This window comes from Sceloporus undulatus, chromosome 2 (assembly GCF_019175285.1).
Source record: "Sceloporus undulatus isolate JIND9_A2432 ecotype Alabama chromosome 2, SceUnd_v1.1, whole genome shotgun sequence".
Classification (NCBI taxonomy): domain Eukaryota; kingdom Metazoa; phylum Chordata; class Lepidosauria; order Squamata; family Phrynosomatidae; genus Sceloporus; species Sceloporus undulatus.
Genome location: NC_056523.1, coordinates 183,266,813 through 183,291,572, shown reverse-complemented (window position 1 = coordinate 183,291,572; position 24,760 = coordinate 183,266,813). Strand labels below are relative to the sequence as shown.

The window sequence follows — 24,760 nt, the reverse complement described above, 5'->3', positions numbered from 1 at the left end:
GAGGTGGAAGAAAGGGTTATAATCAGTGGCAGCTGATGGATGTCATATCAATGAGGGTGCAAATCTGCTCCAGTTAGTCCAGAGTTTAAAGGAACTTCCAAGCAGATTTGAGGCTCAATTTTACAGTCACTCCAGCTGGCATGAACTCTTGTCAGTACCTGCTCTCCATCTGTCTCTTTTAAAAGGCAGATGGAGATTGACAGCTGAAGTGCCAATCCATGGGTCCATTTTATATCATGAAGGGGAAGCCATTTAGTTTGCTCTGTAGTTGTATGACACACATAGTTCCCCTCCAAATATTGTGGACTACATCTCCCACAGACTTCATTTAGCAGAGGCAATGGGTGTTTTGGAGTTAATAGTCCAAAACATCTGGACGATACAAGATTGGCTAATGCTGAATATAGTACTGCCATCTATAAATGGTTTGGAAATATGAGAACAGGAGTCAGCTCTTTTAGTCAGAGTTAAATCAATTAAATAAATAAGCATGAGGTTCTTTTTAATGTTCTGCTTTTAAATTCTTTTAACTCAATAACATGTTAATACTATAGCTTTTACATTCAGGTTCTTTTTACATCTACATTTTAAAAAACTAATCTTTTTTATGAGCTACCTTAAGTCCCTGGTATGAATCCAACTAGAGTAAATCGACTGGGTTGAAGTGATTTACACAAACGTTAGCTTAACTTGCAGCATTAATGGGTTTACTCTAGTTAGGACTAACAACTGGACTTAGGCTCCATTTTAGGAGAAATCACATAGAGAAGGAAATAAAAGTTCAGTTTGGAAGGCAGCAGTTTGTCTGCCTTTAAATATGTGCCAGCAACTAAAAAATTAGGGATATGGGGAGTTATACTCCAAAACAGCTGAAGAGCTGCCTTCCCCTGAAAAAGCTGCCAAAGATGTTTATCACACTATACTCTTATAGTGCTACTATTCCACTTTAAAGATGCCTGAGAATTCTAATACACCCTCCTTAAAACTGCAAATCCCAGAATGCAACAGGAGGCAGCTAGAGCAGTTAAAGTGGAATAGTAGCACTATAAGAGTATAGTGTGATAAACATCAAAGTCTATGGCTAGAATTTATGGGAACTGTAATTTGGAGTGCACCACCCTGAATATGGAGTCAGCATGTACAGCAGACATACATACTCTCCAACATTTGACAGGTGAAAACTGAGAGACGTGTGGACAAAGAACATCAGAGGATGGTCAAGATGGGGGGGGGGATTCTTAATGAAGAATACACAAGCCAAGAGAGGCTGCATCAGTTTGCTTTTGCCTGAGCCTACTGGGAAAGGAAAGATTTCCCACTTTTCTCCCCATCTCCTTCTGCATTAATTTAATGCAAGCTACTTTCACACTTTGAATGCAGTTTGCAGCAAGTGAAGTAAGCTGAAGACAGAGGGAGAAAGTGGGAGCAAGAGAGAAACTGGGACATCTTAAAAATAGTTGGAAAGGAAGAACCTGTATAGGTCAATCAGGACTACCCCTACCTACCATAATGTATGGACATACTGGTTCTGGGTTGTCTGCGTACACTGTTCCTAATTTCCCATGACCCATCCAGGCACTGAGCCTGCTTGAAAGGCAGAACATTGTGTTGGCAAGCACACATTTCCCAGCTGGGTTTCCTTTCTCCCTCACTCCCTTCCCTGCTGCGGGTTGCACCCTGGATATTACACAATATGCTATAAAGGTTCTCATCCATCTTGGCTGATCAAAAATAGCATGTTTTCTTTCATAATCATACTGTCAGTGACATTGGGCTTGGATCTCCTTGCTCTTTCCGCCAGCAGTGCTGACCTTCGCTGGTGTTCTAAATATGGGCCCTGGGGGGCCTCCTGCCTCAAGGAGGTGGAGAGGAACCCACTTCTTGTGGCTTTCATGGAGAGAAGAGGAACTGGGAACTTTGGAAACCCACACCAGACTAAACCGGTTTGCTTTCCAAAAATATCCCCAAAAGCCCTGGCTCTGAAGAGGGCAGTGGGATGTTCTGTGGAGCATAGCCTCTCCCTTTTCCTCAGAGGATTAGATGCCAAGGTTTAGTCTGCACTGCAGAGATAATGCAGTCTGACACTGCTTTAACTGCCATGGCTCAATGCTATGATTTGTAGTTCTGTGTGATACTTAGCCTTCTCTGTCAGAGAGCTCTGGTGCCACAACACACTCTAAGTCCCAGGATTCCATACCATTGAGCCATAGCAGTTAAAGTGGTATCAAACAGCATTATTTCTGCAGTGCAGATTAGACCAATGTCTTAGTAGTGATTGTGTTACTGAGAAGCACAGAGGGTTACACTTCTGGCAAGGATTGCAGATAAAATGAGTGAGTAGAGCTGCCACCACTGTCCTGGTAGCATTTCTGTGACTTCCATGAAGCAGGCAGGAATATGAGCATTGAAACTTCACTTGACATGGCTGCACTTCCCCCTGCTATTTCTTTATGCATTGTAATTATTTCAGCTTCTTCCTTCAGGGAGTTGAAGGTGGTGCATGTGGTTCCTCTGTACCCAAATTTTATCCTCACAACAGCCCTGTCAGGTAGGTAAGGCAAAGCAGCCTTGTAAATTTTATGTATGAATGGGAAATGGGATTTTCTGGTTCAGCACTCCAAATACTACATCAAAGGCCCTTTACCTAGGATCTATGGATGGAGTTCAGGATGTCCATAAACCACAGCAAAAAACAAATTAATGATTTCTCCCTTTGTTTTCTTTCCCATTAGTTTGAAAATTATTTGTAAGTACATTTTTCTAGGGCTGGGTCCATAGCTTTATCAAAGTTGTAAAGGGTTTCATGACCAGCTTTAAACTACTGAGCTGTCCCACAATGCCATATCTCACCACGAGCCCATTCACATTACAGAATTATAACTCTATGATTCCACGTTAATTGCCATGATTGCACCCTATGAACTCCTGGGATTGGTAATAGAGGGAAGGACCTTTACAATCCTCAACTCAGCCCCCCTGAAGCATATTATAACCTACAGAAGCTCACCTGATGGGCATCAGGGGAAGGGTTTCCTCTGCATTTCTTTTCCGTTGTGGAAGGTACTCCTTGCAGAACTGTGATTACATTCTTCCCTGCTTTCAGGAAAGGGATAAAAATAAGTCTCCTCAAAGTGACCTTTTATTATTATTATTATTATTATTATTATTAACCTTTATTTATGAAGCGCTGTAAATTTACACAGCGCTGTACATACAATCTTTTAGTTAGACGATTCCCTGCCCTCGGGCTTACAATCTAAAAAGACAACTGTTCTGTGTCTCTTGTGAAAGTTTTCAAGATAGTCACCAATATCCTACATTGCTTACTTAGGACATATCTTCATGGGCCAATTAAACCAGTTTTCCTTTGCCCTCACCGCAACCTGTCTGCACAATGCAGGGCCAAATCCCAATTCTAGTGCATAGAATTCTGTTCAGTGGGCAATTGGGGTGCAAGAGGATGACTTTTCCAGTTTCTCCCCACCAGTGAGTGAGACTGTGACAAGTACTTGTGACAGGGGTCCCCTCATCTGATTGTCACAGCCTTGTTCAATGGCAGGAGAGGGTGGGAAACATTATTTGGTGCAACTTCAGGCTGTAAAGGTATGGGGGGGGGGGCTACATGGTCATGGCAACACAGCTATGATTGTGAACACATAATCTTACTGAATATGGAGTAGTTACAAATCCATAACTCTAGATTATGAATCAGTGACTGCAGTACACAATGCCAGCCTTTTATTACTGTGGTGATTGTGATGGTTTAATTCCTTGATTTGTTGTTGCCGTACAACAAAATATGTTTATTCATATACTAAGTCAAGGGGGGGGGATGATATCTGATATCCAGATGTAGATGTAAAGGGAATCACAAGGGTAAAAAGTTTGAGAACCACTGAACTGACCATACAAGTTCAAATTTCTGAATGACATACTAGTGGTCTGATGTCCTGTCAGGAGAGGCAAAGTCTGGAGTGGCAGGAAAAGGAGACCTTGCATTCCTAGTCAAAGCTGAGTGCGAGTCTGTGTTTGCCTGTACATCCTTTCTGTTTAATTTATTATCAGTGTCTGGGACCACTTCCATGTTAGCCCCTTTGCCAGATTGTAGCTGTGGGAAAATGGAACACCTTCTTACAGGAAGAGAAGACCATGCACTTGTCTTCTTGGCCATCCATTGTATTCTCAGCACTACATTTCCAATGAGTTGATTTTCTATCAGCTTTCTTCACTGCCCAGCTCTCATATCAGTACAAGGTGATGAGGAATACAATAACTTGTATAAGCCTCACTTCATTCTTCAGAGTTACATCTTTACACTTTTGGATCCTGTCCCATTCTTTCATAGCTGCCCTTCCCATTCCTATTCGTCTTCTAATTTCTTTAGCTGCAGTCTCTGTTTTGATCAATAGTTGGTCCAAGATATAAGCGTTGATTGACTATTTCAATTTTCTCATTATGTAGGATGAATTCTTGTAGGTCTTCTGTGATAATTATTTTTGTTTTCTTGATGTTCAGCATTGATCCTCCCTTAGTACTTTTCTTCTTGAACTTCTTCAATAATTGTTCCAGGTCTTTGTTGTTTTCTGCTAGGAGTATTGTATCATCTGCCTAACTTCCTCCGACCTTCTCTCCGCCTGCCTTTCACTCCAATCCTGTTCAGCACACGGTATTTTCTGCATACAGGTTGAATAGACAGGATATTATGCAGCCTTGAGTGACCCCATTGCTGATTTGAAACTATTTCATTTCTCCATATTAAATTCTGATGGCAGTCTCTTGTCTTCAATACAGGTTACACATCAGGACAATTGGATCCTATTTCTTTGAGAGCATCTCATCGCTTTTTGTGCAGTCATAGGCTTTGCTGTACTCCATAAAACACGTGCAGATTTTCTTTTGGATCATGCTCTTCATGATCCATTATATGTTTGCTATGTAGTCCCTAGTGCCTCCTCCATTCCTGAATCTAGATTGTATTTCTGGGATTTCTCACTCCATATATGGTAGGAGTCTTTGCTGCAGAATTTTGAGCACAACTTTGCTTGCATTGTAAATTAGTGCAATGGTCCTGTTGTTGTTGTTGTAATCTTTTGTGTCTCCTTTTTTGTGCATAGAAATGTATATTGATCACTTCCAATCTGTGGGCCACAGCTTTGTTTTTCATATTTGTTGGCAGATTTTAGTTAGAACTGGACTTGGTTCTGTCTGTGTGGATTGTAGCAGTTCTATTGGTATGTCCTCTGCTCTTGGTGTTTTATTCTTTCCAGTTGCTTTAAGTGTGCCTTTCACTTCTCTTGCCAAAATTTGGAGTTCATCTTTATAGATTTGCTGTTCCCATGTGTCATTCATCCTTTCATAGTTTTATATAGCTCTTCTGTGTGTTGTTCCATCTTTTTATTTCATCATGTTCGTGTATTACGTTCCTCTTCTGGTTATAGAAACATCCCCGCCCTTGGTTTAAAATTCTCGTTGAGTTCTGGATCTTGTGGAAGAGGTCTCTTATTCTTTATACAAGCAAAAAAGTTTCTAAGTTGTTGCCGCTCAGGAGTTCCAGCAATCTAATTTCACTGTTGGAGAAGATGTGGCTTTGGTTATGTCTACTGCTAAAAATATTGAGAATGAAAAAGTAAGTCTTATTTGCAACTCACTACCATTGGATCCTCCTGGTATAATATTTGGTTACCCATTGGGTTAGGGCAGTACTTTGCAGTGTCAAAGATGTCACCAGCTCTTCAAAAAGGGAAACTAGCCAGGTTGTGACTTTGTCTGCAAGACTGACTATGTGGCCTTACACAGATGTGGGCTGGATGTAGGTACACAGATTTGGGTTTCTGCTGGGGTACAATTAACCTTTGGCTCAACTTTGGGAAATTACTTACTTACTCACTCTAAGCTAAGTAATTAACATTCTCAAAAGCCAGTTGTGAACATGTTGAGAGTGCCATTTCTGCCTGTTCACCTTTCTTAGTGGAGATCTTTTGCATTTAACCTATCACGACAGGCAGAAATCCAGCAGGTGCAGCTTTGCCTGGAAATCGTAAAATAATGCAGCTCTTGAATCTCTTGAATCCCTGCCTTTTGTGTACCTTTCAAAAGGCATAGGAACCTGGAGAAAGCAGTACTGTGCAATGGGTAATCATCATATTATTTAACATTTATATTGTGCTTCAGTTTCAAGTGTTTCCAGCTCTTCACATACACGGTCTATTGTAGCTTTGTAATTTAGGAGCAAGAAACCTAAGTCTCACCAGATGTTTTGGATTTCGATCCCTGGAAGGCCTAACTAGCATGAAGAATAGTAAAGGTTTATGGCAAGCATAGTCTAAAACATCAAAGGGTTTCCAGCCCTGCTGTAAGAAAGGCAGTGTGGGGTAGTGGAGAGAGGGTTGGACTGGAACCTGGGAAATCTGCATTGTAGTCTTCATTGTGCCATTAGGCTCAGTGTGTGATCTTGGGCCAGTGTCATTCTCTGTCTCTCAACCTGGTCACAAGGCAAAAAGAGAGGGAAGAAAGCAAGGTACATTGCCTTGAGCTCATTGGAGGAAAGGTAAGGCATAAATGTAATTACAAGATGCAAATTATTGAACTTATTAAGTGAAGAACCCCCACATTGAGGTTATCTCATGGGGACTGTGGCTCAGAGAGAGAGAGTGCCTTGCCACATGATGGAAGAGGCATCATTGGAACCAGGGACAGCCTGACTGGAAGCTCAGTTTCTTAGGGCCTGTGCCACACACAGCTCTATGATGTTGTGATAATTATATCATTGGCACAGTGGGGTTGTCTTATTCTTGAAAGAAGGGGTGAGGGCTATCCATCATGTATGCTCATTTTTTACTAATTGTGGTGGTCAGGATCCTTCATTAACATGAAACAAATGTAGCTTCAAGAAAAAAGGGTCAGTTGGGATGTGTATTCTCCCTCCAGTCCTCTCTGTTGCCTTTTCTGAGAAAGAGCCATTGGCCATAAAACAAAAAGCTACCCTAGCATAGTTTATATTGTTCAGGGCATGGGGAGTATGTTAACATTTCCGTCAGTAAATGATGTAGAAAGTAGGTCAGAGAGGCCCTAACTATATCCAGAAGGGCTTGCAACAAACTGTGCTGCAGCACATACACTCAGTTCTTTTGGTGTAGTGCATAACTACTTTATTGCAGTGTTTCTTTCTCTCCAACTGGAAGAAACAGACCATCATTTTTAAGTCAAAGGTGATGTGACTAGCAGAGCTTCTCATGGAATCATAGAATCATAGAACTGGAAGGGAGTTCCAGAGTGCAGATTTCCTTTGCCCTATTGTCGTCAGAATAGATTTTCAGGGTTTTGAAAAGTATTCTGAAAATCTGGAAATGTAAACTTTGTTGTTGCTGTGTGCCTTCAAGACATTTCCAAATTATGGCGACCTTAAGGCAAACCTATCATAGGGTTTTATTGGCAAGTGTTGTTCAAAGGTTTGTCATTGACCTCCCCTGAGGCTGAGAGAATGTGACCTGCCCAAGGTCACCCAGTGGACTTCAGAGACTACAGGCAGGTTGTTTTCAAAAATAAATTAATTTCTAAGAGGCTTCCCTTGCCATATTGTCTTTTGCCCCATTTCACCTTTGGTGAAATAGATTTCAAGGGTTTCTGAAATGACAGACTCCTGTTAAGTCTTGTTTACCAGATGTGGAATGAGTATGTGAATCATGTAAACAGTGACTTGTCTTTCATACTACCGTCAACTCTCCTCTGGGGGGATGGTGGTGGGAGGGAGAGAATCACAAGTCTATCCTAATAGCTTTTCTTTTCAAAACTGTCTCTCTTTTTTTCAGAGCTGTCTGTCATAGATATTTGTTAAGAAGATTAACTGGAACCGACATGTTGCTAGTCCTCAGTAGTACAACCACATCTCAAGGTGTCTGCTTGCACTGGATGTATTACATGTTTTTAAAATTTTCAGTGTAAAGCCCTGTAAAGATGTCAAAGGTTATTAATGAGGAAGAACACATATGCTAAGAGAGGCCACAGTCATTTGTTTTTGCCTGAGCTTCCTGAGAAGGCCAAATTTCACCCTCCTTCCCCCCTTCCCCCTCTAAGTGCAAACTGCTTCTGCATTTTGAATTCAGTTTGCAGCATTTGAAGTAAGCTGAGGATGAAGATAAAGGAGGTGTAAAGATAAAGAAAACTATTACAATGATCAATGCAAAGAAATAAAAGACAACAACAAAAAGGGAAGAACGAGAGACCTATTCCACAAGTTCCTGGAAATCAAAGGAAAGTTCAAACCAAGGACCAGGACACTCTATGACAATTAAAAAACATAATTCAAGACCAGGAAGTAATAAAAAGGTGTTGGATGCAATACAAAGGAGAGTTATAGAAAAGAGATGACAACATGAAGGACACATGGAACGAAGAGTCATATGAAGATGAACCCCAAATTCTAAAAACTGAGGTGGAAGATGCAGTAAGAGAAAAAACAAGTCTCTAGGAACAGATGATATTTCAGTCGAACTGCTACAGTCCATATTGACAGAGTGTTAACAGATATGGAAAACAAAGTGATGGCCAACAGATTGGAAATGATCAATATACATCCCCATCACAAAAAAGAAGACACAAGAGACTGCAGCAACTGTAGGACATAGCACTGATCTCCCACGCAAGCAAAATTATGCTCAAATGTCTACAACATAAACTCCAACCATACATATAGAGAGAAATTCCAGAGGTCCAAGCAGGATTCAGGAAAGGAAGAGGCACTAGGGACCACATTGCAAACATACGATGGCTAATAGAGCTCACCAAGGAATTTCACATCAAAATCAGCATGTGCTTTATAGACTATATAGCAAATCCTTTGACTGCATAGATCATGAAAGGCTATGGAACACCCTTAAAGACATGGAAGTGGCAACACATCTGATAGTCCTAATGAGGAATTTGTATGTAGGACAAGAGGCTACTGTCAGGACAGAACATGGAGAAACAGAATGGTTCCCAGTTAGCAAAGGGGTTAGTCAAGGCTTCATCTTATATGCAGAACATATTGTAAGAAAAGCAGGTTTGGACACAGAAGAGGGAGGAGTGAAAATAGGAGGAAGGAATATCAACAGTCTGGGATATGTATTAATAGCAGAAAACCTCACAACAACAACAACATTATTTATATCCCACCTTTTTCCAAGGGAATCAAGACGAGTTGTAATCCAAAGAACAGTAAAATACAATATATAAAAAATATACAATTAAAATAGTCCCATACCCTAACCCCAATTGCCCCACGACCAGCCCCATCATAAAAACTATAAACAATATAAAATAAATTGACAGAAAATGAGCTAAAAAAAATAAAGGTAAAAGGATTAAGGGGAGAACTTTTTTCTCCGTGGGGTGAATGGAGTTATCCATGTCAGTGACAGTGAGTGGGAGGCTAATCTGGAAAGACCTGCCAAAAGAGAACAACTACTGAGGAAGATCAAAGATGAAAGTGAAAAGGCGGTCTTACTGTTGAACATAAAGAAAATAAAAATAACAGAGGACTTGCACACATTCAAAATAGATAATGAGGAAATAGAAATAGTAAAAGAATTACCTGGGATCAAACATTGATAGCAATGGGAACTGCAGCCAGGAAATCAGAAGAAGATCAAGAATGGGGAGGGCAGCTATGAAAGAACTAGAAAAGAACATGAACTGCAAAGATATACAACTGAGCACAAGAATTAGAATCATACAAGCCATTGTATTCCCTATTATGATGTATGGATGTAAAAGCTGGACAGTTAAGAAAGAAGATAGGAAGAAAATCAATTCATTTGAGATGTGGTGCTGGAAAAGAGTGGTGAGGATTCCATGGACGGCCAAAAAGACAAACAAATGGGTCCTAGAGCAGATCAAGCCAGAAATCTCCCTAGAAGCCAAGATGACAAAACTTAGGCTGGTGTACTTTGGACACATCATGAGAAGACATGAATCATTGGAAAAAACAATAATGCTAGGAAAGGTTGAGGGACTAGAAAGAGAGGAAGGCTGCATGTTAGATGGATGGACCCTATTAAGTAGGTCAAGGGTATGAATTTGCAGGAACTAAGCAGAGGAGTGGAGGACAGGGGGTCTTGGAGATGTCTCATCAGCAGGGTTGCCATGGGTTGAAATCGATGTGAAGGCAGTTAACAACAACTAGAAGAGGATGAAGAGAGAAACTGGGAGGAGTAGAGAGAAACTGGGACATTTTAAAAGCAGCTCAAAAAGTGGGATGACAGAGGATTCATCGCAACTGCCCCTGCCAAATTGGGACAGTTGAATGGTCTAGGAAATGTGTATGAATTCTACAACAGTATATGAACTGTTGTTGGAGAGATCCTGTCAAGCAGGGTAGACAAACACAGTTGCAGCCCTTTTGAGAGGAGAAGAAAAGGTGCCTCTTGATCCCACTTTTCACAGAGCCTTTGGCCACAGGATCAGCTGAATTTTGTTCTTGTTTATTGGAATTAAATGTAGGGCACATCTGCACTCCAGGCAACCTTGCTTCTTTCTGGTTTTGATTATACTTGGGGGTCTCATTGCTTAGGTGCTGCTTTTCTTCTAACAGAGCTTCACTACTGAAACCTTACCCTGTGTTTTCACCGTATTGGTTTATTTGTTCTGGGGAGTGGGGGGAGGACTGTGCATGACCATTCAGTCTTCCAGCTCCTGTCGGGGGAAGCTGCGGTGGATAGACTGAACAGCTTGGAGGATGATATATAAGAATAAGAATTCCTGCCTTAAGGCAGCAGTGGCAACTCACTTCAAGGTTTTCCTGGGAGGGTGAAGCCATCATGGGACAAACATTCAGGGAAACTAAGCCCTCCCAGACCTGGCCACTGATTCAGGCATCCAAAAATCCAATAAATTGCTGAGAAATTTGAAAGCTGGCAACCATGATTCACCTCTTGGCATTGATGAGGATGTCATGCGCACTACGTGGAGAAGGATGCCAATGGCTCAGAAACTACAGGTGGTGCAAACGTTGGCTTATGTTCAGAATGGTGTTTAGGAAATGTCTCATTGTGATTTCAGTCAGAGCCTCTCACTGCAGTTTTTAGAAGATTACTTCTTACTGTGGATGAAAGGAACAGGTTCTGGCATCTATAGCTGGGTCCTATCTAGAGGTTGGAGTGCATGCACTGAAAACCCATGTGAAACCCACAGTCTTAGACACATCTCTTGCTTCCTGTCTGGAAAATCCTGGAGTTTCAAGAAGTCCGAATTGGCAGTTTCAGTCATATTCTCAGCTTTGTGTTGGCCTAGTATATCATGGAGAGTGCATCTACCTTAGACATCTTCAGTTGAGGTGTGGGATGTGTGTGAGCATGTGTACTCCAGATCCCTTTTCTATGAGAAATTTAAGAGCAGGGTTTGGAAGATATGAGTTGTGTGCTCGTGGTTGATTGTTGTTGTTTTTGATTTTGGGTGTAATGAGCAGTGTTGTCTAGTTGTGTGTGGACATCCAGAGCAGGTTCACCAGTCCATTAACATGGAAACTAGCAGTGATCACTGCTAGCAACACTGTGAAGAATAAATCTTCTTTGCTCTATGGAACCTCTTCTATCTTTGGAGAATCTGAGTTCTTGATTGTATGGAGAGCAGACCATCAGTCTGCTCATGTTGTTGTCTTCAGCAATGTTGTTGGGGAGAACAAGTGCAGAGAGGATTTGGCTAGCATGCTCCCCTCACATTTTTAGGCTAGTTAGGAGAGCCAGCATGGTGTATTGATTTGAGTGTTGGACTGCTACTCTAGAGATCAGGGTTCGATTTCTTGTTCAGCCATGAAACTCACTGGATGACCTTGGACAAGTCACATGCTTTCAGCCTCAGAGGAAGGCAATGGCAAACCTCCTCGGAACAAATCTTACCGAGAAACCCCCATGATAGGTTCACCTCAGGGTTTCCATAAGTTGGAAATGACTTGAAGACACACAGCAGCAACAAAGGGGAATGTTTCACTAGAGCTAAGACATTCCTGTTGTTTTAAGTTGGGTTACCAGTTTGCAGCCTGGAGATGCTCTCTCTCTCCCCTCTCCCTATCAATAAATCCTGAAGGAGCAGTCAACAAAGCAGTCTCATCTACCCTCTCCCTCACACTTTGTCTCACAGGAGTCGGTGAACAAAATTACCACCAGGGAGTTATGCTATTCTTCACAAATTTAATTCACAAAGAATGCAATGAGAAATGTTAGTAAGTTTCTTCCCACTGTGAGAAAGTTTTCAAGAACTAAATAGTTTTAAAAGACTATTCATAGTTCAGGACTTACTTCGCACAAAAATTGCAAAAAAACGTTTAGAAAACAGCATTTTCTGTATGGAAAACAACTTTTTCTGAACAGAAGGTAATATTTTTATGCAGGAATATTATTTTGTGTGCAGAAAATGCTGGTTCCTGTGTTGAAAATGCTGTTTCTTGTACACCCACATACACGCACACGTGTGAATTTTGTACACAATAAGTCCACAACTATGAAAATGGTCACTGCAGATTGTCCTCAGCAGGATTTCCTACCGTTCAAGAAACATTTTTTACCATTTTTCAAATACTTTCAAAAATCCTTTCCATCTCTACTAGCAAGGCAGAAGTGAGATAGTGACAGTGAAGGCTGTGTATAAACAGTGACCTTACAAATGGCTTGATGGGAACTGTAATCCAAACATATGGGACTGCTAGATGTGGGAAAGGTATATTAGACTTTGTAGAGGAAGGTAGAGAGAGAAAGAGTGGGATGCTGAGGTTTGTAAGCAGTGTTTCTTTAGCATCCAGGGTGAGAGGTGGAATCCAGTATCCAGTACTTGAGAATCCTGGATATCCCACATATTCACTGGAAAGGCAGACCTGTTTCAAGCCAGCACTCTCCTTTGTGCCCATTATTTCTTCCTATTCTCAAACAATGGTTGTATCTTTTAGTCATGTAAGAAGATGAAGAAGAAGCTGGGCAAGCAGAGCACATTCTTGGCTCTTTTGTGCCTTTTCAGAGGGGAGTCAGTGAGTTCCTTGCTGGCTACTCTGTTCCTTCTTCAGAAAAAAGGGAAGTGCAAATCATCATTCTGGAACTCTCACGCAATAAGAATTTCTTCTGAATTTCATATTGCACCCCTGGTATTACTCTCTTAAGCAACTTACCATTACTTGGTATTGCAATGTATTATTTTTGCATTCTGTGTGAATTATTTAGTTCTAAAATCCTATTTAAGGATTTACATTTCCCTTAAGCTATAGGACAGCAGATGCCACTGTGCAGTGGCTTCACTAGGTAGGGTGTCACCCAGTGTAGATCTGAGAAAGGTGCACATTTGTTCTTCCTCTCCATCACTGAGCTTCCTCTCCAGTGAGAAAGCCCAGTGAGGGAGCAAATGGGAAGGGTGAGTGTTCACACCTCCAACACCGAAGGGAGAGGAGTGCCTAACCAGGTGTTACCCCTCCTCTGGGTTGTCACCTCTGGGTTGTCACCCGGTGTGGTTTGAACCCCTCATACTCCCTCAGTAATGCCACTGTCGCTGTGATTAAGCTAAGCAAGCGTGAGTCTGGTCACTCACTGCCTACATTAGAATCTGCTTGGGAATGCAGTGGCTTTTGCCTCCTCACACACCATAGTCTTGTTTCTACCCCATGGTTTCAGGAGGAGGCCTTCTCAGTACCCCTTTTGATACCACTTTGCATGTAGCAACAAAGTGCTCACAACTGTGTATGAGGATTACTTTCACTCACCTGTGAAAGAGAGCATTGGTGCATATTAATTATTTTATTTATGAGCTGGCTGTTTTCCTGTTGTGCTTGTGGGCTTCCCAGAAACATCAGTTTGGCCACTTTGTGCACAAAGTGTTAGATGGCAAAAGCCTTCTTATATTCATAATTTACATTTATATCCTACCTTCAATGATCTCAAGTGCCCCCCCTTATCTTCACAACAACCCTGTGAGTAAGGCAGAGCAAGAGAGGTACGTTCACCTAGTGAGCTTTGTGGCTTCTTGTTTATTTATTTTATTATAGCTATTTATTTTATTTATATGCTTCCTTTCTTATGGTGTGGGACCCAAGGCAGCTTAGAAAAGGAATAATCTAAAACTTGGACAAAATAAATAAATAAATGAAACACAATTAAAAGTCATCCCATTATAACCAAAGCCTATAAACCATATTAAGTCATTCAAAAGCATATAAAAGTTAAAAAAAAAGCACTGCCATAAGATGACTCCTTGTGTGCAATTATTCACTGAAAGACTGTTAAAGAAAAAGATCTTTGCCTAGGAGCAAAAGGAGGGCAGGGAAGGGAAGGAAGCAATGTAGGCTGCCTCTACACTGGAGAATTAATGGAGTTTGACACCTTTTTAACTGTCATGGCTCAATGCTATGGGAATCTGGGATTTGTAGGTTTGAGAGATTTTAGCTTTCTTTGTCAGAGAGCTTTGGTGCTATTACAAATCCCAAGATTCCATAGGATGGAGCCATGGCAGTTAAAATAGTGTCAAATTGTGGTTCTCAAAACTCTGACAGGCTCATATAGGGAGATACAGTCTTTCAGATATTCTGGACCAAAGCCGTGTAGGGCTTTATAGGTCATAACCAGCATTTTGAACTGTGCAAAAAATGAACTGGTAGCCAGTGAAGCTGTTTTAAGAAGGGAACTATGTGCTCCCTGTGACTGGCTCCTATCAGTATTCTAGCCACAGTAGTTTGGACCCACTGAAGTTTCCAAACAGTTTCAAAATGCAGTCTCACTTAGAGTGCATTAAAGTAGTCCGAGTGGGTTGCAATCAAGCCATGTGTTGCCATTGCCAGATCTGATTTCTCTAGGAATGAGCACAGCTGGATCACTAGTCTTAAGTGTGCAAATGAACTTCTGGGCATCACTGAAACCTGGGCATCTTTGGGAACTAAAACCTGTGTCTCCTAAGTTCCAAGGCATCATTCTAAATTTGAAATGGGATCTCCCAAGTCCCAATGTAACACAACATTACACTAGCTCTTGTTGGCACCTAGGGTGGTTAGGGCAAAGTAAGAATCTCAGAAAGGAGGCACAGGTCCAGTTTTTTATAAAGTCACTGCTGCAGTTGAGGGGAGGGGATTAAACTATATTTTCTAAAGCAGTGATGGAAAATGTGTGGCCTTCCAAATCTTGTTGGTCTATAGTTCTAGAAGTGCCAATAGTGAGGAATGTTGAAAGTTTCAGTCCAACAATATCTGGAGGGTTCCATGATTTCCTGATTGGTTGTAAAGGACAAGCCAATAGAGCAGCCACGTATGTGTATGTGCTTATGTGTATTTGTGTATGTATATGTATGTACGTGTGTGTACACACACCTACAAAGACAGGTTGGGTATCCCTTATCTGGAAATCCAAAATCCTAAATACTTCAAAATCCAAAATTGTCCAATGGGTGGCTCAGATAGTGACACCTTTACTTTCTGATGGTTCAGTGTACATGAACTTTGTTTCATGAATAAAATTATTAAAATATTGTATAATAGTACCTTAACACTATATATATTTCATATACACCATATATATATATATATATATATGGTGTATATGAAATATTCATGAATTTCATATTTAAACTTCAGTCCCATCTCCAAGATCTCTTATTGTATGTATGCAAATATTCCAAGATTCAAAAACAAACTGAAATCCAAAACAATTCTAGTCCCAAGCATTTTGGATCGGGAAGAGTTGTCTACTTTTCAAAGTGTAAGGCAGAAGTTTTTACACAATAAAGTTACACAGGCTGTGTGTTTTTTCTCATATAGCCACCTTGATTTTAATGGAGTATCTGGACCATGGAAAGTACAGCCATTACATTGTAATTACCATTACATTCAGTGATATACGGGAATTGTCACTCATGAGTAACACTAATACAAAAAATACATTACTAAGGATTCTGTATGGTGTGGTCTGGGAGCAGGTCAATGGGGGATGTGTGTGACACCACGAGTTACCACACTGGATGACAGTAATCCTTGTGATGCCACTGACTGACTGGAGCTATTTCTATGTCTACATCCCCTCCCCCCAACAGCCCAGCATGCAAGTTCATTTGTCAAGCTACTATCCTTACAAAATGCAGACTTGAAGATTAAAGACTGTAAAGTCTAATGTCATGGATAGCCTTGAGGCAGACAGCCAGATTGGGGGGGTGGCGGGGAATCTTTTGCATTTCTTTCCAAATAGGGCTAAAAGGGCAGACAGTGGAAATGAGAAGAGATCCTGGTGGGGCACACAGCAGGAACTGTAATCTTGCAAAATCTATCTACAGTGTTGGCAATGTTGAACAGCTAATGTTAGAGGGAAAATGTGGAATTTACTTGCCCAGGTGGCACAACATTTGCTTTCTCTGATTTAATTAGAAATTACTGAAATTGCCATTTGGCAAGGAAGCACAGAGAGAGGTGGGGGGGGGGGGGGGGGGGAGAGAAGAGACTTTACAGTACTATAGGAATTTTAGCAACTGTGTGATCTGCAAAAAGCAGCAGATTTCCACAGCATGGGATGCCACTGAATTAAGCTAAGATGCTACTAAAGATGCAGGAACAGAGGCTGATTAAACAGTTGGCCATTCACTTTTCATTGAGACACTGCTTAAAGATATATTACAAGACAAGAATTGCAGAAGATGCATGGCTAGGGAAGCACACGTGTCAAATCACCATGCTCTGCCACAGATTAAACAAGGATGGGTCAGAAGTGTGTGGTTCACAGAGAGATCTGGTTGTAGTATACTTTCAGTGCTCTTTCTTTTTATGTCATCTTAGTGATGATGGAAAAACAGAATAGAACACAGCTAGTCTCATTCCAAAAACATGGCTTCATTTAAGCCAGTTCCTGCATTGTCAGGGCAGACTAGATGACTCTTGGTATCCCTTCCAACTCATAGCTCAAGAGTGATATAGACCAAATCTTTGCCAGTGCATGATGCCACATTTGTGATATTGGACTATATACCATTGCTAAAGTTAAACATTTTAATTTCACCTGTTTTAGCTGAAGAAGAAGACAGTATTTATGCACGTGTTTCTATTTCTCTCTTTTAACATGTTTGAGGTTTAAAAGTTTAGAGTGATACCTCTATTGGACCAACCAAAATGCACAAAATACATGATGCAGACTTTTTAAGCTCTACTGGCTTCTTCATCAGGCAAATTTTAACTAAGATGGTTAACTAAGAAGAACAGCATTTTGACAAAATGTAGATCTGTGACTCTTAACGCTATCATTATTTTCTTTCTCATGTATGGTTTTTAACACCTTTCCCTGAGGAAAAAGCCAGTGGAGCTTTGAATATTTGTGTCATGTATTTTGTGCATTTTGGTAGGCCGAATAAAAGCATCACTATTTGGTGGATTTGGGATGTTACTGTACTGTAGTGTAAGACCAAATACTGTACATGTACCAACTGGCTAACATAAGTAGATTCAAAAGGATTTAAAAAAAAAAAAGAGAGAGAGAGAGAAAGTTTTTTTCTTTGACTTGGCACCAGAAGTGTCAGCCTCCAAGGAAAGAGTTTTCATAAGAAGGATGCTACAGCCAAGAAGGCCCTGCCCCACATTCCCTTTTAGTGTATTGCTCCCACTGAAGAGACACAGGGGAGGGCCCTTCTAGCATATCTCAGTCCAGCCTATCTAAGGAGAGGCTCTCTTTCAATTATCAAGGTCTCAAGTGGTTTAGGGATTTAAATGTCATCACAAACACCTTGAACTGAGACCAGACTATCTATTGGCAGCCAGTGCAGTTCCTTTAAAACCAGTGCCCCCCCTCCATGTCTCTCTCTTTCTCTCCGTGTGTGTGTGTGTGTGTGTGTGTGTGTGTATATGGTGTTTGGGTTAGCAAACCAGCTGTTGTGTTTTGCACTACCTGAAGGTTCTGAGTAGTCTTCAGGGATAGTCCCATAAAAAGTAATCTAAACTACTTTTATTTAAAAGGTGACAGAAGAAGGATGGAGATGTGGAAGAAAGTTAGGAAAAAGAGGAAATAATGTTTAAGAGGGTATTGACATAGGTGAGAAGATGAAAGTACGTAAAAAGGGAGGAGTGAGAGAGATAGCGGAAAAGAAGTAAGGTGAGGGGTTGTAAGAATGGAGGAGATGGAAGAAAAGAAGGAAGGAAAGAGAAGGGTTTGGAGAGACAGAATGTAGGAGAGTAAGAAGGAAAAAAGGAGAAAGAAAGGAGAAATGTAGAAGGGAAGGGAAGGATGGTAAGATAAGTATAGGAAGGTACACAAATTGATATAGACATAGAGGACAGAAGAGATATAAGCATATAGTAGGTATGAACTGTTTTAATTAAGTACATATAGCTTAGTATATAGTTTCAACTAATAACCAAAATAATTAAGCATGGATGGATGGATGCTTGTATTAATGTGATAATGTATTATTTTTATATTTTGCTGTTGGCTGAACAATTGTGATATAGATATAGATATCAAACTACTTTTCTTTAACTTGATGTGAGCTGCCTTGGGTCCCATGGCAGGAGAAAGGCAGAATATAAAACCAAGAAGTAATAGAAGTAATTATGTTTGCTCTTTCTTTGCACATTTACACAGCAAGTGAGGACTTGCTTCACAGTAAATATCAATGGCAGCCAGTGACTCCCATGTCAATAGGGTCATGAATCGCCTCCATATTTTTAACTGGATATTCAAAGAGTTGTCCAAGGTGCTGAACCTATTTGGGGGCAATTGGGTTCAGCACCGTGGAGAGAGCACCTCAAAAGGCTAAAACCTGAAGTGGATTCACCATCCCACTGATATGAAAGCTGGAGCAGGTGGGCAAAACCAAACGTAACAAATGATCTTCAGGTTACATACGAATAATCATTTTCAGCAGACACATTGGTGCTACAATTGTAAATGGTGCAAATTTCTGCACCTTTCTGACTTTCTTTCCTACATGCTTGCCTTTTTCCTTTGCGGTTTCCCTTCCTATTTCTGGCAAGACTAACAAGAGGCCCATTCACACTACATAATTATAGCACTATGATTGTACTTTAGCTCTCATGGCACAAACCTACATAATCCTGGGATTTGTAGTGAAAGGAGGGGTGTTCAGTAATCTCATCCTAAGAGTGCCTCTGGTGCCTCTGACCAAGCAAACAATCCCAGGATCTCATAGGGTACAGCCACAGCAGTTGAAGTGGAATCATAGTGTTTTATTTGCGTAGTGTGAATGAGACCCAGGATCAAAACAAACACTTGTTAATTTAACTGGAACCTCATTCTAATATTTAATGGTAATAACATCATAGGGGGCAAGGCAGAGTCTAGTGCCTCCCTTTACTTCACTCTCTGTGACTTGAGTAAAAGTATCAATGACCTGGGATTATACTGATTATTTTTCCCATTGCGTCCTGGCTCTTTGGGGGAAGGTGGAAAACTCTTGTCAGATGTCTTTGGAGGGTTTTGATTTAAGCAAAAGTATTGTTGTAGTCTGACCTGACTAGGAGGAGGAAGTGGATGCAGGAAAAAATAAAAGTGTATTGGTGAAATTTACACATCATTTCCCTGATCTCATAGGTTTCACTCAAGATCAGAGGGAGGTATTGGTGAAATTGACAGTTCTTTCCATTGACGTCGATACTGAAGAATCTTGCAGACAGAATGTGAGTATGTGAGTTTTCCCTTACATTTTGTCCTTGGCATAAGCTATGCTGTAGTGTGCTATCTTCCGCATGCAGGTTCCATAGATCTAGAGGATATTCACACTGCAGAAATAAAGCAGCTTGACACGACTTTAGCTGCTATGACTCTTTCCTACAGAAATCCTGGGATTTGTAGCTGTTTGAGGCACAACAGCTCTCTGACAGACCAGACTGAATACCTCACCAAACTACAAATCCCAGGATTCTACAAGATGGAGCCATGACCATTGACATGGTGTCAGACTGCTTCATTTCTGTAGTGTGGATACATCCTTACTAGGTTCTAATAATTACCTTTTTTATTTATTGTAAAATTGCAGCTTTGAGGAGCCTCAATTTGGGTCAAGATTTCAGAGTAGGACAGAGAGTCTATACTGTGAGTGCCACTGTGAAAATCCTCCACAGCTGATATTTGCCCCCAGAAGAGAAATATGTGGGTGAAAATAGCACTTTACTTGACAGGCCAAATAGATGCTAGAAAGGACATTTTCATGTGGAAAATGGTGGGGAGGGATGAGCTAATTCTTGTTTACTCTTATGCTATGCTCTTAGTCCAATTAGTTTTTTGGGGAGGAAGGGAGGGTTGGATTGTAGCTGTGATTGTTTTTTTTTTAAAAAAACTATCTTAAAAATTCAGAATGAATTCCTTGACTCTTCAAACTGGAACCTTAGCTTGTGGCTGAAAAACTAATGCAAGTGTCAGAGAATCAGGAAAACTGTTGGTTTTAATATTCCCCCACCTCATCATAGAAGATTCTTCCCAGTCAAATCCGTTTGGTACCTTCTTTGATGTCTCCCCCACCTTTTATTAACTGCTGCCTTTATTTTTCAATTTATATGGCTCTTGTCCCATGTTTTCCATGCTGTTAGCTGTTGTTGTTGTGTGCCTTCAAGTTGTTTCTGACTTATGGCAACCCTAAGTCAAATCTATCATGAGCTTTTCTTGGGAAGATTTGTTCAGAGCAGATTTGCCATTGCCATGCTGTGAAGCTGAGAGAGTGTCACTTGCCAAGTCAGCCAGTGGATTTTCATGGCTGAGTATAGCATAACATCTTGGGAATTAATTTTTTTCAAACCTTCATCTAAATGACTTTTGTCCATTTATATATACATTGCATCCCTTGTATGTAATTTACTCTGAATTGCCAGCTTGTGGTGGTGATAGTTCAGTCAAGCTCTGTCTTTGGGCCTTGTTTTTTTCTCTGAGTATAATTAGCAACGTGAGAATCTCTTGTGCTAATTTTGTGTCTCTTCCATGCTGACATATCTTTTGTTTTGGTTTTGATGAGCTGGGTTATATCAAAGGTCAATGAGGTGTCCACTTGGAAGGATGTGTCAGCCATAACCAAGTCCCCTGAAGACTCTGTGTAGGAAATGACAGCATTAAAATGAAACACCTCCAATCTCACTTATTTGGATATGCTCTACCTACCTACCTACCTCCACACATAGACACACACACACACACACACACACACACACACACACACACACATATAATGGGGCCTGCACATTTGCTGTAGTAAGGGACACAGGATCCTCGTGAAAGTGGAAAACCCACAAATAAAAAACACTTTTTTTAAAGCTGAGAGAATATCTCTCTAGAAATCTGTAGGTACTCCAGAGCAACTCTGTGGTCAATATCTACCAGAGGTTGAGCATAAAATTGCACTGGAGGACTTACAAATACTTGGAGAAGTATTCTCTCAAGGAATCTTCACGCTGTAGAAATTTCTAGAAGGGACATATTAATCAAATCTGCAAATGATCAAATCCACAAAAGTAAAAGCCACAAATGTGGATGGATGACTGTACTGTATATATCTTTGCACATTTTATTTGTGAAGATTTAAAGACACTGCCAAATCCAAAATGACAACTCAGTGCTTATCCTCCTTTGCTATTTTGAAAACTTCCTTTGAGGGAAATGTTGACTAGAGAAGCGTCCTTTTCCTGATGCTTATTCGCCTAGAAGATGAACCAGATTCTGCACCAATGGCAGCTGGTAGCTCCCATGGCAAGGAGGCAGTGAATCCAGGTTTTACCTTGAACTTTACTCTAACTACTCAAAGTGCTAAATTTAACTCAAAATAGGGTCAGCACCTTGGAAAGCTCCTCTGAAGTTCAAACTGAAACTTGGAGTGGGTTCACAACCCTACTGTTATGAGATCCACCCGTTACCACTGTTCTTCAGTAACTTGTAATATAGATGTCTGTATTTCATCTTGCAGAAAAACTACCCACTCACAAAAATTCCCCAGAAAGGAAGAACTGGCTTCTTCAGTCTCAGCATCAGGATTAATGTTCTTCGGTATGGTGACCAAGAGATGTTGCATGTATCTTTAAAAGTGCATATGAAATGTGTTCATTTATTAACATGTGTCTAAGCTGACTTTCTGAACCAAATCCACAAAGTCACTGCCCCCCCCCCTCGGCCATCTGCAAGGGTAAAGAAAATACTCAAGATTTTTCTCCCAGCCAGTTCTTTAATCCAGCTTCTCTCATGTATACATAACAGAGCAAAAGAAAGATGACTTAGGGCCCAAACAGACTGGTCAAAATAAAGCTGCTTTGGGTCACTTTGGAGATATGCTGTTTAAATGATGCATGCATCCTAAGAGGCCGGAAGCTGCGCCAAAGCCACATTCCAGCCTTAAGGACTGGAGCGCAGCTTTGGCACAGTTTCTGGGCTCTTAAGATGTGTGTGTCATTTAAACAGCATACCTCCAAAGTGACCCGAAGCAGCTTTATTTTGTCCTGTCTGGTCGGGACCAAAGTCTCAATAAAGAGACTTTGGGCAGAAGCAGCTTAAAGAGTAGCAGGATTTTGGAAGGATATTTGTGATATGTCTGGCTTTTGCTGGTACTTCTGTGAGCAATCAGGCAATGGCAATTTTGGATGGTGATCCAGCTGGATTAGTTGCCCTCTTCAGTAAAAGTGCCGGCTTTTGTCTGCTAAAACGGAGATGGATGCAGCCCTTGAGTGGCTCTTTATGTGTCCCTGCAATGGTGGTTGGTTTTGGTGTTGATCCAAATAAATAGTCCCAGACCGAGTTTGTGTTCCTCTTCCCCGCATCCTCTAACTTGGGGGAGCAGTCCCAGGTTTGGCTGAACTGCAACAATTTTGTCTGCCAGTGAAGTGGCAAACTCATCACATAAAGCAGGCAGTAACTCAACCTCTGGGTAAAGGCAGGCTGATTCCTTTCTAGAGATGCCAGGTGATGACTCAGTTTTTGGGTAAATTCAGTTCTTGGGACTGCTTAAGTTTTAGACACTTTGTAAATTCAGTGGGCACTTGAGAAGAAAGAAGGATTTTAAGAAAGAAAGAAAGAAAGAAAGAAAGAAGGAAAGTTTTATTTGGGGCGGTCAGCTAAGTAAAAGTGTATTCAATAAGTCAACAGATAACATCAGAAACAGACTATAAATATACACAATACATATAAAGTGCTGTAAATTTGAAACAAAAAGGAAAGAGAACCTATGATAGTTTTACATGCATCAAAAAAGCCCCCCCCCAAAACCAGCAGCTTTAACTGCAGTAAGGTCATCAATAGCTGGTTAAAGCCTTGCATAAGAAAATTCAATTTTGTCCTCAACCTTTCCAGCCCAGAATTTCCCATATGTTTAAAAAGAGATTAATAATGTTCTCCAGGACAGGAATACAACCGGTATTCTGGTAGGTTGTGGGCTAGACGTCCCACTTAACTTGTACTACATACACAAAGTCTGTTTGATACTGGGATGCCTTGAAATTTTTCTTGTTGTATAATTGGTCCAAAACACACTGCAGAAATAATCCAATTTGAGACCGCTTTAACTGTCCTGGTTCAGTGATAGGGAATTCTGGGAACTGTAGTTTTGTGAGACATTGAGTCTTCTCTGTCAGAGAACTCTGGTGCCGACAATAAACTACAATTCCCATGATTCCCTAGCACTGAGCTAGGGCAGTTAAAGCAATCTCAGACTGGATTATTTCTGTTGTGTTTTTGGACTATTGTTTCCATCTGCTCCATCTGATGAGTAACCCTCTGGAATTCGTGGGGGGTCATCATAAGTCGAAAGGTGACTTGAAGGCATACACAAACAAGCAAACAGATCATGTTTCATTCAGAAGGAGAAATGTTTTCTTCTTGAAATTTTTTTGTTTTTGTTTCCACTATCCATTTCCTAGATCTTGTATAAATCCATCTGTGCATTTGCATCAACCATTCTTTGCTTTAAAACAATTTTGGAAATACCCAAGGCCTTCACACTAAAACCAACATTTGATAGTATTTTAGAAAAGTTAGACATTTTCTTAAGTTTTATTTGGTCATTTAAGCATATTTTAGGGAACCTGTCTTTACCCATTTAACCTAGTACGCACCAATAGTTAAATAATCTGAAAAGTATCAGGTCAGAAACTGCTGTTATTCTACAGTCAGATCTAATTATATGAGTTGTGGAGTCTCTCATTATTCAAATGTAAGAAATGGTTCTGAACCTTTTCAATTTTCTTATTGTTCAAGCCCCAGATTTCTGCACCAAAATTTTATACCCAAATAAGTAAAATAACTCACCTGTTCTATCTCATTAGAGTTTAAAATCCACTTATTGTCTTCCCAAGATTACAACTTTTGATTTTATGCTGTTGATTGCTAAAATACTCTCTTGACAATATGGATTAAATTTTCTCAATACTTTACCCAAACCTACCTGTGTTGTAGAAAGAAGAATCATGCCATCTGCATATACAAATTGAGTCTCCCTCACTGAAATCTGAAATACCGGTAATCCAAAACCCAAAATTGGTGGCTGAGACGGTGACACTTTTGGTTTCTGATGGTTCAATGTACACAAACTTTCTTTCATGCACAAAGTTATTAAAGATGTTGTTTAGAATTACTTCCAGGTTATGTGTATAAGGTGTATATGAAAACATAACTTAATTTGGTAATGGGACCTGGCTGGGTCTTGTCTCCAGGATATTTCATAATGTATGTATATGCAAATACAGGTATTCCAAAATACCCTAAAATATATATTTCTAAAATCAAAAGCAATCCTGGTCCCAAGTATTTCGGATAAGGGAGACTCAATCTGTAAAAGTATATTTACAGGTCTGTCCAAAACC

The 24,760-nt window shown here is 40.5% G+C and overlaps 1 protein-coding gene across 5 annotated transcripts in view; it reads left to right on the top strand.

Annotated features, from left to right (window-relative positions):
* Positions 1-24,760, top strand: part of HDAC7 (histone deacetylase 7) — a 266,897-nt gene that overhangs the window by 79,002 nt on the left and 163,135 nt on the right. For all 5 annotated transcript variants that reach the window (XM_042448009.1, XM_042448008.1, XM_042448013.1 and 2 more), the window contains one exon: positions 19,524-19,609. The gene's annotated coding sequence lies outside the window, so the exon portion shown is untranslated. The remainder of the gene's footprint in view (positions 1-19,523; positions 19,610-24,760) is intronic.